Genomic DNA, 13252 nt, shown 5'->3' with positions numbered 1-13252 from the left:
TCCAGCCAGCTGACTTCATTGAAGCCCTCGTAAGTGCTCTTATATAGCTTGTACTCCTTCTCAGGGCTGAGCTGGCCGGACATGTGGTTTACCACCTTTTCCATGGGGCTTGGGTCTCCTCCAGGCTCATGTTTGCAGCTCAAAGAGATTGGCAGTTGTCTGGGCAGGTCTGCTGAACAGACCTGACAGAGAGTGCCAAGCGCACAATGGACAGACTGTCAGAAGAGGCGAAACAAGTGTAGCGTGAGAAGCAAATCTGCTATTCACTCGTGCCAACCACAAGATGGCGCCATATCATCCCTAGATTACGACAGCAGTACATGCAAATCTGATACATTCATACTATACAATAATCCTATTTATACATAGGGCATTGCAAACATGTGTTTAGCAGGCTTTCTGTTGTCAGTGTCTGTGTCAGTCACTTACATTCACTAAAATGGAAATTGGTGAGAATTGGCCTTGAATTTGCAAATTATTGGTAAAAATAACAATGTCAAAAAAATAATAGCCACATTGTTTCAATTCACTTATATTTTATTAGTCCAGGGCATGACAAATTTGCTTTAAATCTAGGAGCCAGATAAAGAAGTTAGAAGTCAGGTTTTAAAAACAAAAACAAAAACCTAACAATTAGCTTACTGTAGTGGTCCTTGCAGGCTTTTCAATGTAAAGGGAGTGTTTACATTGCTGCCTAATAACACCTCTGGTGACAGTCACGCAGACGACCAATAGATGTGCTTCCTAGTCCAATATGCAGCACCAACGGTCTGCGTCTCCGCACTCTACATGGTAGCACTGAATTTTCCCCAGAGATGCTGATTGGCACAGTGTGGCATTTTGCTGTGCATGCCCAATAACTTCCCAATGCTTTCCTATGGGAAAGTATTGGATTGGCTGAGATAATCAAAATTGCCACGGCAAGACTGGCACTGCATGGGAAAAAGATAAGTAAAACCACCTTTCCCATGAGATTAACGGAGGGGCTGTCAACTAAACAGTTTCTATGCATTGAATAATAAATTATTGAGTTAGAAAGTGACAGAGAGGGCTTCAGTGAAGAGATGTACCTTTAGAAGTTTGTAGAAAGATGAAAGAGAAACTGCAGATTGCAGATTGGATGTTGGGAGGGAGCTTGTTCTAGTAGTAGTCTAAGAGCGCAAATGAGAGGAATTGTGAGGGAATGCATGGGTGTGAGAGTTGGGTAAGAGGTTGAGTTGAGGGAGCGGAGATGATAATTTGGAATGTAGTGGGAGATGTGTTAGGAGAGTTACAGAGGAGCAAGGTTATGAAGAGTTAGACATTTCAAGAGAGACCATTTGAGTACCAGAAAGCAGTTAAGCTTTTCAAGAAGAGGTCAGGTTCGAGCAGAATGAGGTATACTAAGTATTTGTCAAAGTGTTGGAATGGAATGTTGCAGAAGACCAAGTAGAGGGGAGTTACAGTAATCAAGTTTGGTTAAAGGAGTAGATGATGAGTGTTGCAGAAGAGAATGACAGACAGTGAAAATGACAGGTGGAAAGGTGAATTGAGAGACAGTGTCATATTCATTCCTCCCATTTTAATTATTGTGTTGTTAAGAGGTTCAAATTAGTCACTGTATTTAAACAGTTTCTGTATGGATCATTGGGGCTCAATTATTGTGTCTGTTGTTCATTCCTTCAGTTGTACCTTCTCTTCCTTTCTGTTTCCTTGCTCCTCTGTTTCCAACAATGATCAGTCTGGATTCTCCCTTCTTGGTATATATATATATATATACACTTATATATAGTGCCCTCCAAATGTGAGCAATGAAGACTTTGAAAAATGTTCTTTATTGTTAGTATTTTTTGTTTAAAAAAATACACAAATATACTCTGCTCTCGTGTATTTCAAACAACTGCAAACACTGCACAGGTTTATCAAAAAAAATAAACTTTGTTAAAAATATATGTGTGGCACAATTATTGGCATCCTTTTAGTCAATACTTTGTGCTACTGCCCTTTGCCAAGATAACATCTCTGAGTCTTATAATGCCCAATGAGGTTGGAGACTACATGGCAAGGAATCTAGGACCATTCCTCCCTACAGAATCTCTACAGAGTCTTCACATTGTGAGGTTGATGCTGGTGGACTCTCTTCTTTAGTTCACTCCACTTGTTTTCTATGGGTTTCAAGTCAGGGGACTGGGATAGCCATGGCAGAACCTTGATTTTGTGGTCAGTAAAACATTTTTTTATTGTGAGGTATGTTTGGGATCATTGTCCTGCTGGAGGATCCAACCTCTGCCCATTTTAAGGCAGCGGCAGTCAGGTGTTCATTTAACATCTTTTGATATTTGATCCATCATGAGTCCAGCATGCCAAGTATCCTAACAATATGCCCCAAAACATTAAAAAGACACCACCATATTTATCTGTGACATGTGGTACTGTTCCATATGGCTATCTCTGTGTGTGCCAAACCTACCTCCGATATTTATTGGCAAAAAGCTTTATTTTGGTATTATGTCACCATAAAACCCAATCCCATTTGAAGTTCCAGTAGTGTCTGGCAAACTGAAGACACTTGAGTTTGTTTTTGGATGAGAGAAGGGGCTCTAATGTTGGTAAATGAATGCAATGCAATTTCTGATGTGTTAAGGGACTTGTTCAAGGATGGCATTTAGAGTGCTGAACAGTCAACATACTGTCCTCCTCTTATTGCCAAACCCCATGTATAGTTGGTTGTGGGTTAATGTATTGGACCGGGAACCATGTTGACTCCCCTGTCCATGTTCTTATATCCTGGATGATAAGATAAGATACATTATTTAATTTAAGCATTTTCATTTTCATTAATTTAATCCTTTACTCATTTTTGCAGGACTTCAATTTACAGCTAAAGTCCAAAGAAGTTCAAATCGTTGACACTGCCTCTGAATTGTCTAGAAGCTGTATATGCTTTTAGATATGCTATAAAATCCATATTTGTGTACTGGGAATTCTAACATTTTATCCTTATTTCATTTAGTAATTACCAAATTACTCCAAATAGAATTTGTACAAGAGCTACGTATAGTCACTTATGTCAAGTACACTGTCAGTTCAACAACTACAATTTTGGTGCTCATTTTTGTGTCCTGAATATAATTGCAAGGTATATAAATATTTTAGGTCAAAACAGCCAAACTTAAATTAAGAATTCAACTCTTTTCATCTCAATTATTTTAATCTAGAATTAGTAATTCTCTTGTCAGTTCTCCACAATTCTCACTTTTTTTTGTTCCATTTTATTTGCAAAAAATCCAAATATACAGTACAAAATAATAATTTAAACACATGTTACACTATTTCTAGTTTAGCGAATAACCCTGATTATATTCCACCTTCATTATTAGGAATTGGCTTAGGGCTATTATAGTAATTCCTTTTGGTGCAATAAGTAACAGTAAGACATTAGGCCCCATTGAATACATGTATAGTAGTATACAATGTTTCCTTGAAAAAAAAAGTTGCTCTCATCTGATAAAAAAGCATTTAACAGCCTTAATCCTCATGGTTTTGGCAAGAAGGTTTGTGACCACAACACACTGGATTCTAGCCAGACACTAAAACAGACTTCACAAGTCCAGTCCTGGAATGTTAAATGGGCTTTTTTAGTGATTAATATAACCCATACTCGTTTACAACTAAATGCTTCCACTGGTAGTCTGCAAAGTGCAGGGAAAAAGTAATGGCAGATGTGTAGGGCATCCTGGAACTGATAGCCACGAAGTGCCAAATAAATGTAATAGGTCCTAGTTAAAAAAGTCGTAATTTACTGCACTGACCAGAATCCTTAAAGGTCTCAAAATGAGTTGCAAAGTGTTATAGGATAAAACACTGCATGTTCCAGATTTGCAGAATCTTGAAAAAGACTAAAGAATATCCTACAGAAGAAATGGGAAGCATGGAAACGAGTTAACAAAGAATGTTTAACAACCACAACTGAAATCCATAAAGTCCAAGATGAAAAAAAAATTAAACTCTGAGTCAGAGAGAGAGGACTCTGGAGGTAAGAGATTCTCTTCTTTTTCCTGAGCAAGAGCCAGTCTGGGAAGGAGCCAGTAGTACTTACTGTTCATCACCCAACCAATATTTAATTATCTATAATGTGACAACATGGGACACAGTTTAGTGTTGTGTTTCATCTTTCTTGATATACTCTCTAAACTTGATGTTTGAACCTAACATACATGGGAAGTAAAAGCAGGAACTAATAATGACATTTGGAGAATTTACCCAGACCCACTCTTGACATCATAGATTTAATTAACAAACATGGTCATACACACACAAATGTATTTCCCTGACCAATGGATTTATGGGTTAAACCAAGCAAGTCTCCCACTATATTTCAGTGTACTGTTGGGCCACAGCTGGATCCACATTTATTGAACTATTTTGCCTTAAACCTGACAAAGCATCACATTAGTTGTAGTACTACAACTGCAATGGAAATTGTTAAAAAAAAAAAGGCTTTGGTGTCTACATGGTTGGAAGAAAAAAACCCACATTGTACGACAATCTTTCAGTTATTAAAATAATGGAATATATGCATAGCATTTCCATTTAAAATATATCTCCATTGACTGTGACTTTAACACATGCTTAAATACTTTAGGTCAAGACCATTCAGCTTGATACTTAGAGCACAAATACAGATCATATTTAGCAGTGTTAGGGTTTCTTATTATAAATACCGATATTATTGCTAGTTTGTGGCAACAATGGTTTTCCAAAAATGCATAACCCTTTCCATGCTGGGAGGGTTTAAACCTCACATCCTAAAAAGAATGCTGAATTATTTATATTTTCAAACCAAAACAGCGTGTTATATCCTGTAAACAACCAAAGCAAATTACATCTCTCTTTACTCCAGGAGATCCTTAAGATTGTAATTGTACATGTGGTTTGTGGTTACCTTGACAAAGCTTTCCTGAATAGATTTCAATTTCATTCCAAGGATTTAAAAAATGTGCCGCGTACGTGTGCCATTAATGTTATGTTTTTTTTTAAATTACTTTTCAGTAACGTAATGATATAGAATGTCAGAAAAAAGAGTATATTAATTCTTCCAGAAGAAGAGGTTATGAAGATGGAACTAGTGCGAGACTTTGCTGCATTCTTATTCAGTCCCTGTAAGTAGATAGTACATGATTACCCATCTAAGCACTTCTCTCCTCTTTCTTTCTCTTAAGTAGCTTCTCCCCTTCTATACCACTAGACCGTAACATTCTCTTTATGTGGCAATTTCTCTTGGGAATGTCCTCTCTACTATTCTTTTTCTGCCTTGTCCTTTTCTTTCTTTCTTTACATTTTTCTCCACTTGGTCTTATTACCTTTCTATCCTAATACCAACCTGTCCTAACAGATGGTTGTTTGAGTCACTTGTAATACTGGTTTTAAGGATTGTGGAATAAAGAGTTGTTCTTAAAGTGACACTCCACTGTCCAAACAAAAAAAAAGTAAAAATATAGTTAGTAGATATACCCCAAAACATACATGCATTTAATTCCCCTTTTTTATTTAATAATATCAAAAAAAGTATGAAGATACCAAAAACAGCTTTCAAAAGATGCAAATCTCTTGTCTGATGTCTTTGCAAACCCTTCCCATTTTTCCTAGTCCAGACTTTTTGTGGATGTCCAATCACAGATTTCAAAATTAAGTTCATTAAAAGTCCTTAGAAGTCAGGTGCTTTGGGCATTGCCTGCAATTCAGTTTAGATCCACTGAGCTTAACAAATAGAACCGGCTGACTGATTAACATAATAATTTATATAAGTACCATATTCTAAGGACATACTCTTCACACATAAAGCATTTCAGCAAGTTAAAGTGTCCTTAGGGGTCTGGAGTGTCCCTTTAAGCTTGTGGATCGGTGCGAATTTAAATGTATTTTTCTTTCATTTCTCACAAATGTAGTACCAGGTGTGCTCTGACATACCTAAAAGCCGGGCAAAAGCTTGACACTTTTACATACGTTTCGGCTAGCTTGTTAGTTTTTTTTAAAGTTTTTTTAAATCATGTCTGGTCTCATATATCTAGTTTGTAAATCAAAATTGGTATTTTGTAGTACATTTTTAAACCGGATTTTTTCAAAACATTTGGAATGGTATTTTCTGTGGTTACATGCCCTAATGTAATAAAGCCAACACAACTATTGTTAATTTGGGGTGTCGATGTAATTGGGCCTAAAGCCAGTATGACATTTCTGTATGAACTCTACTTTTCTGCTCAAATTTGCAATGAATCTCAGTATGTCATGATTACCTACGAAATTATTTTGCAGGTTACTTTAAAGATGTATTGATTAAACAATAACCTGTTGTAAAAAGAATGGCAAATGTTATATCATATAGCTGAATGATAAATACTCTCCAACACACTGTACACATAGTTGTTTTGCCTCCACATCCTTTTTTTTTTTTTTAATCCCCCTTGTGATTGTCTTTATTTGTAGAGATGTCAAGGATACCTCTTTGACATGTGTCTCAGGCTGCTCACTGTTTAATAGACATGCCCCTACTAGCGGTATTGCGAGTAGGGGCACAATTTACTAATACTAAGTAATTTTTACTTAGCATTAGTAAATTTGGCTGAAAGAACACAAAAAAAATAGTAAAAAAAAAAATGAATGCAGCTTCAGAATTAATTTAAATTGTATGCTGTCTAGGAGGTGGTAGAGTCTGGGAGGGAGGGTCTGCTGCTGATTGGCTGGAATGTGTCTGCTGACTGTGATGTACAGGGTCAAAGTTTACTCAATGATGACGAATAGGGGGCGGACCGAACATCGCATATGTTCGCCGTCCGTGGCGAACGCGAACACGCGATGTTCGCCGGGAACTATTCGCCAGCGAACCGTTCGGGACATCACTACTCACAAACTATATTCTAACAAAGAGGAAGAGAGGAGAGAAGAGAGGACAATACACTAGGAACCCCGGCTCTTCTAAAACATCTAGCAATTCTTGACAGAAATCAAGGACTATTGGTGTTACAGAGCTCCCTTACAACACTACAGTGAAATTGTTATTTCATTACTCAAGATTTACCCAGCTTGAATATAATCCAATGTTAAATTAAAATATTCAAATAAATGACATTCAATTCCTGCAATACCTGATCAATTTCATTTTGTCCTTGAAAACAGAAAAATGAATCAATGAAATCAATAAGTGGGATTATAACCTCTGGTTTCCTGTCATTATTATCTTAAGTGCCATTTAAGACATAAGCTACTCTGTATAAGTGAACCACTCTGTATAAGTTAACCTTGTTCAGAAGGTTGCTATGTTGCTGTTTTAATATGCTCCTCGCTGTAGTTATTGCTTGCAGTCTCCAGACATGTCTGGCTGCATCACATTTCTTCTAATGGGTCACTTTTGGGAACAAAGCTAATGCTAAATTGCTTTCAAGCTTTTACACTAGAGTGACAATGGAACCTTTTGTAACCAATCATCAACAATGCAAAAAAAAACAAAAAACTTCTTCGTACCCAGCTGTTAATATTTGATGCAAAAGATGAGCTCATGTCCTTGTGGAGACATGTAAGTGACATACGATCGTTTCTGATAAATTATTGATTTGTGTGTACCTGTTACAAAACTCCATGGTCTGGCTTTTCTAAATGTACAGATGATTGAAAATCCTGCTTCTGATGTAGCAGAGCAAGAAATATCTAAAAGACTTCACATCCCAATATATTGCTATCAGTAGCTATCATGAGCTTAACTTGAACTTAACAATATGACCTTGTGTCAGGAGAACCTGGAGATCTGTTGTCTTTTCGTCATATAGTTACCTATCACCAGAGCAGACAATGTGTCCATGTCAACACAGATCTCTTTTACCTGCACATTATTTGGTATCATTGACTGGCAATGTAAGCATGCAATAAAGATGAACCATGAGTGGATGCAGGTAAACGAGATATTAAACATTAAGATCTCCTGCTTGATATATTCCATTGCTGTGGAAAGCACCCTTTGATATCTCTCCATCAGATAAGGTAAACATGTAAAAGTTACCAGCAGGGGCGACATCTTCTACACCCTTAGACACTCCTGGGAACCACTAGCACACCCTTAGATGTATATAAAAAAAAAAGGACACAACCGCTCATGTATGCTTACAATGTTTTTTATCACGACTGTCTTTTAACTTTGTTTAACTGCCTTGAATCACCCGAATAAAATAAAGAATTAAAAAAAAAAAAAAAAAGTTACCAGCAGAAGGAAATTGTCCAACTATGTATTTTCATTCTATTGTCAAGTCTATACTTTCTAAAATCTGTGTTTTTTTTTTTTTTTAAACTGTTTCTTATATGTTCAAAAAATGTGCTTGTCAGTTTATGGTCTATATAAATCCAAAGCGAGAGATAATTACTGAAGTTGCTGCATAGATTATATTATAGATTAGCAGAAAGCAAAAAATGACACGTGTGGGTTATTAATATTAAACATTTTGTTTGTAAGAATCGTCAAATAAACCAAACTAATTTCCCTACTTATTGTACAATCTTTAGAATTTCACTCTTTTTAAAATCGAACAAATTGTAAACAAACACATTTTATGACATAATGACCAAGGGCAAACGTGTTTACACCATGGTGGAACTGCAAAGTCAACCAGTTGGAAGGCACTCCCTCACATAAAATTAAATAGGACTTTCCAATAAAAGAATATATTTATATATTTTGCAAACAATTTCCACCTTTAAAAATAAATTATAGATTCAAAACTGGTTGTTGATATGCTAATGTCTCAGACAGCTTCATAAAAATATAAAAAAAATCAACAAGTAACTCTTTTTTCATCTAAAATCGCCTTCATTCCATAATCTGGTAACCAGAGATTTTGTAAAAAAAAACTAACTTTAAAAAATTGTGTTATACTCTTCAGAAAATAGTCATATCCAACAGATACTCCAGACTCCTAAAGTACTTTAGCTTGCTGAAATGCTTTGTGTGTGCCCTGGCTGACAATCGGGCAGCTGGCCCTATTACCTCATGGCTTGTTTAGCTCAGCAGAGCTAAATTCAAGAGGAAACAACTGCCTAGATGATCCTCTACCTTGCAAAGAATTCTCATTGGGCTGCAAGTCTGTGATTAGACATCCTCAGAAAGTCGAGATGGGGTTAGACTGGGAGGGCTTGCAAAGGCAGTAGATAAGAATCTGCAGGTTTGCAAGCGATTTTTATTGATACCCCCAATGAAAATGCATAATTAAATGCATGTATATTTTCATTGCGGGTATATCAACTAAAAAGTGATTTTTTTGTAAAAATTTGTGCAGTGGAGTCGATTAAGATAATGAAACATAATAATATTAATAGTGTTTTCATATTTATGAATGTCATATTTGACCCCTTAAGGACACATGACATGTGTGACATGTCATGATTCCCTTTTATTCCAGAAGTTTGGTCCTTAAGGGGTTAAGCCTGTTGTATTAATTAAAATAATTTAATCTATGGTTTAAATGGAAACAAATACACACATATTTGCTGATATTTATAGAGTTTCAACAATTTGTAAGATTTTTGTATGGAATCTAGGATTCATTAAAAATATGGTCATTGGATAGGCTAGTTTAGTAATGTATCTTCAGCATTTGTATGGTTGTTATTTTTGTTTTTTAAGATTAAGAAATTAAGTGAAACCACCACGATTAGACTTTCACTAAGGTGTTTAGTGGATAACTGTAGATATAGATTGTATGCAGGACCTTGACCCTTCTTGTGAGTTGTACAGCACTGTATACATATGTATGTATGTTAATCCTTGTAAATAATCATTACGGGGGGGCGGGGCCTGTCTTCCACTAGCTCCCGAGGAATCGGGCTAAAACCTAGCTATTGCGACAGAAGGGTCCAAGCTATTGCGACAGTAGCTACCCCAAGCTACCAGCTGCTTAATTAACAAGTCCTTCACAAACCTCTCCAATTGGACTGGACTCACTAGTGACACCGCTATCCGTTTCCCGCTTGCGGCCTATTCAGACTGGTATGATTGCCCAGGTGAGAGGCGGCCGATCTCTCACGGTGATTCGTGCCAGTTACAGCTACACACTTAAAGCCCCATTATCTCCCCCCCTGGGCCAGTGGGGGTTATCCCGGTGCCCACTAGAATGGCGTAAAGCTGTACTTCAAGTTGACAAGCCAGCGATTCTTGGAACTGCGTGGCGTGACCAAAATGGCCACTGCGCAGGACCCTCATCACGACCAGGTGGACCCGCTGGGACAAGATTGGAAAGAGCACTTCCTTAAGGGATTAAGTTCTGGAATCACATCCACAGCAGAGCCTCTATACTCACCCCACCTGCTGCACAGCCGACCCGGAGTGATGTTCCAGCTTCTTGTCTCTCTACTGGGCCGGAGACCCACATGGAGGTACCTCCAGCTCGCCGTCCATATACCCGGGGATACTCCACATTCCGGTGAACCCGCATGCCCACGATCCGCCAGCAATAATGAAGGGGAAACGTGGAGATGGAGCACGGGCTCCCATAAAAGGCCTGCGGCCAAGAAGACTCGGAGCTGACGCTCTTCGGTATCAGACATGCCGTGCAGCGGGACACCCAGCAACATCAAGCAAGCCTGATGGAGGAGAAAGAGGACACCAACACTCCAACATGGTCCAGCCACTTCCCAATACTGGGGATAGGATAAATGGAGACTCTTGCAAGATAGGGGTCTACAACCCTCCTGCTTTTAGTAGCAACTGATGTGCTCAGAATGTTTAGTTGTCCTGGACATGTTGTTTTTCTTATTTTTCTTATATCCCTTAACAGGGCTTGGAGTGTTTTTAGATGTGCTACATATCATTTGTGCAACCCTAAGCCTTTACCATACCAGACATATGATAATCATAACCTTCTGTTAAGTTTATTAACCTGTTCTAGCCGAGATAGTGTGTTCTATGCTTAGCTGTTGATTTAGTTGTGAAAATATTCCTACACTCATGTCAGGCTATTCCTGTGTTCACTTCCATAAAAAGCCCATACCCTCCACATATCACGTAATGATTAGCAAACTACTCATAATTTGCTCTGATTTCACTGATATGTTACCGAGAATGTTTAATCTTGCTTGAATTCTTATATAAAAAAAGGTGCATTTATTCTGAATTCCATGACACTGTTCTATTATGTCTGTTATTGAATAGCTTGAAATCACTGTCGTGGCATTACAAGCTTGTTGTTTATCTTTGCACATCAAAAATAAAGATTGACAAAGAAAAATCATTACTGTACCCTATAAGTAACACCAACAGCCTTTATCTCGTAATGTTTTTCACTAAGCTTCATCTGTTTTTTGTGGTAGATATTAGAACGGAAAATTAAACATCCAATTCCCTGTATGATCTCACGTAAGTAAATAAGGGCAAGTCACGAGTCAGGGAAATTACTTATTAACCAGTAGTGAATGAGACTATTGAAATTACCATGTCACTGTAGGAGTCTAGTATCTAATGATGGGAAACATCATCCCTCGATATTTGCAGCACAATAACCGATATCTATGTGATGAGGTCCATTTAATCTGTAGTTTATATATATTTCCTTAATTTGGGAATATCTGGCTACTAACACATTAAACTTGCACTTCTGTAATTTTATAAAATGTAATGTAATATGTATATAGGTGCAGGTACTGTGGTAATGACCTAAAGTGGACACTACATACAACTAATGCATTTGATAAAACATTCTGCAAAACATTTATTTTTTGTGTTCGAAAACTTTAAAGATTTGAGCTTGCAAAAAATACAACATATTAATGAGGCCCAAATCTATCAAATGCAATGAAAATTGTATTAGTGCCCCGAATGTCCCTTTAAGTAGCTAAGGAGGTTTGTCATGTAATTGCTGTGAGATAAGGTGTTCAGATATTAGAAGTGATGAATCAAACTATTCGCTTATCTGAAGTTGATACCTCTGTTTTTGTAGGGGTTGTTCAGGAGGCTGGCTTGTGTTCACAGTGCAAAAGGAAACTGACATCTGTGGATAGGTTTATCAAGGCAGAAACAGGTGTTATATAGGGGCAAAGTGCTAAATAAGGAGCAATTACCATGGCAACCAATGGAATGTCTCACAACATTTCGCACTTTGCACTTAAAATATCACCTGCTTTGCCTTAATAAATTCCCCTGATTGAAAATGCTTAGTAGATACAGTTCACAATGTATATATTTTATACTCATCTGCATCAAATGCTCTGGCCGTGAAGAAAATAGCACAGCAAATTGTGTTAAAAAAATCACCCCAAGTTGCAGCTCCAAAATTTTAAACAAGAAAGAGTGCAAAGTTAAGAGCAATGTGAGGTAAAATAAGCAACTTGCAAAGGCTTGAGGCCCATTTTTTTTTTACTTTGGTCATGCAGAAATAGTAATGTGACTGCTATCTCAAAGTAAAAGTAAACAAACATTCACACATGCCATGTGATTTAAATATAAATAAATAAATGAGATTTAATTTTCTGGTTTACTAAAAAAAATCTAACTGTCCTGCTTAATTCGTCCACTAAAGTGAGAATTCAAATTGAATTTCAAATTTAAGGTCATAATAGCCAAACTTTAAAAAAAAAATCTCTGTCGGCTATGCTTTCATGTTGGCTAATCAGACCTTAAAAGAGCACTATAGGGTCAGGAACACAATGAATGTTTGGATGCATTTTAGGCAGCCATGACCCAGGAAGGATCTCTAACAGACATATGAGGAGTGGCCAGTGAAGTTATCACTAGGCTGTAATGTAAACACTGCATTTTCTCTGAAAAGACAGTGTTTACAACAAAAAGCCTGAAGGTAATGATTCTACTCACCAGAACAAATTCAATAAACTGTAGTTTTTGTGGTGACTATAGTGTCCCTTTAAATTTGAAATAAACTTTGAATTTACTTTTTACAAAGTTACAAATAGCACTGTAAAAGTTAATTTGCCTGCTAGTGTGTTAATCATATCGCATTATCTCATTAACACGTGCCATCAGGAGCTATAACGTTTGTTTCATCTGCATTGGAGGATTTTCTGTGTCTGAGCTAAAATGATTGGAAAACAAGCACAACAAAAAAAACTCTTATCTAAAAAAAACATATTATGAACAGGCTTAGTCAGTCTGTTTGCATTTCCCTTTCTGATCTGATGATTAGCCAAATAAATAGCTGGATAATTCCAGTGTAATGCTCACTTCATTGCATCCCTTAGACAAGCACTTCCTGTAGATTACACAGCATTAGGTACATCCTAG

General features: G+C 37.1%; 1 protein-coding gene across 2 annotated transcripts in view; it reads right to left on the bottom strand.

Moving 5' to 3' along the window:
* RSPO1 (R-spondin 1) overlaps nt 1–13252 on the bottom strand; it is a 100566-nt gene that overhangs the window by 23473 nt on the left and 63841 nt on the right. The gene's annotated exons all lie outside the window — the stretch shown is intronic.

The sequence above is a fragment of the Pelobates fuscus genome, chromosome 1 (assembly GCF_036172605.1).
Source record: "Pelobates fuscus isolate aPelFus1 chromosome 1, aPelFus1.pri, whole genome shotgun sequence".
Classification (NCBI taxonomy): domain Eukaryota; kingdom Metazoa; phylum Chordata; class Amphibia; order Anura; family Pelobatidae; genus Pelobates; species Pelobates fuscus.
Note: the sequence above shows the minus strand (reverse complement) of the source record. Positions and strands in the feature narration are given on the sequence as shown.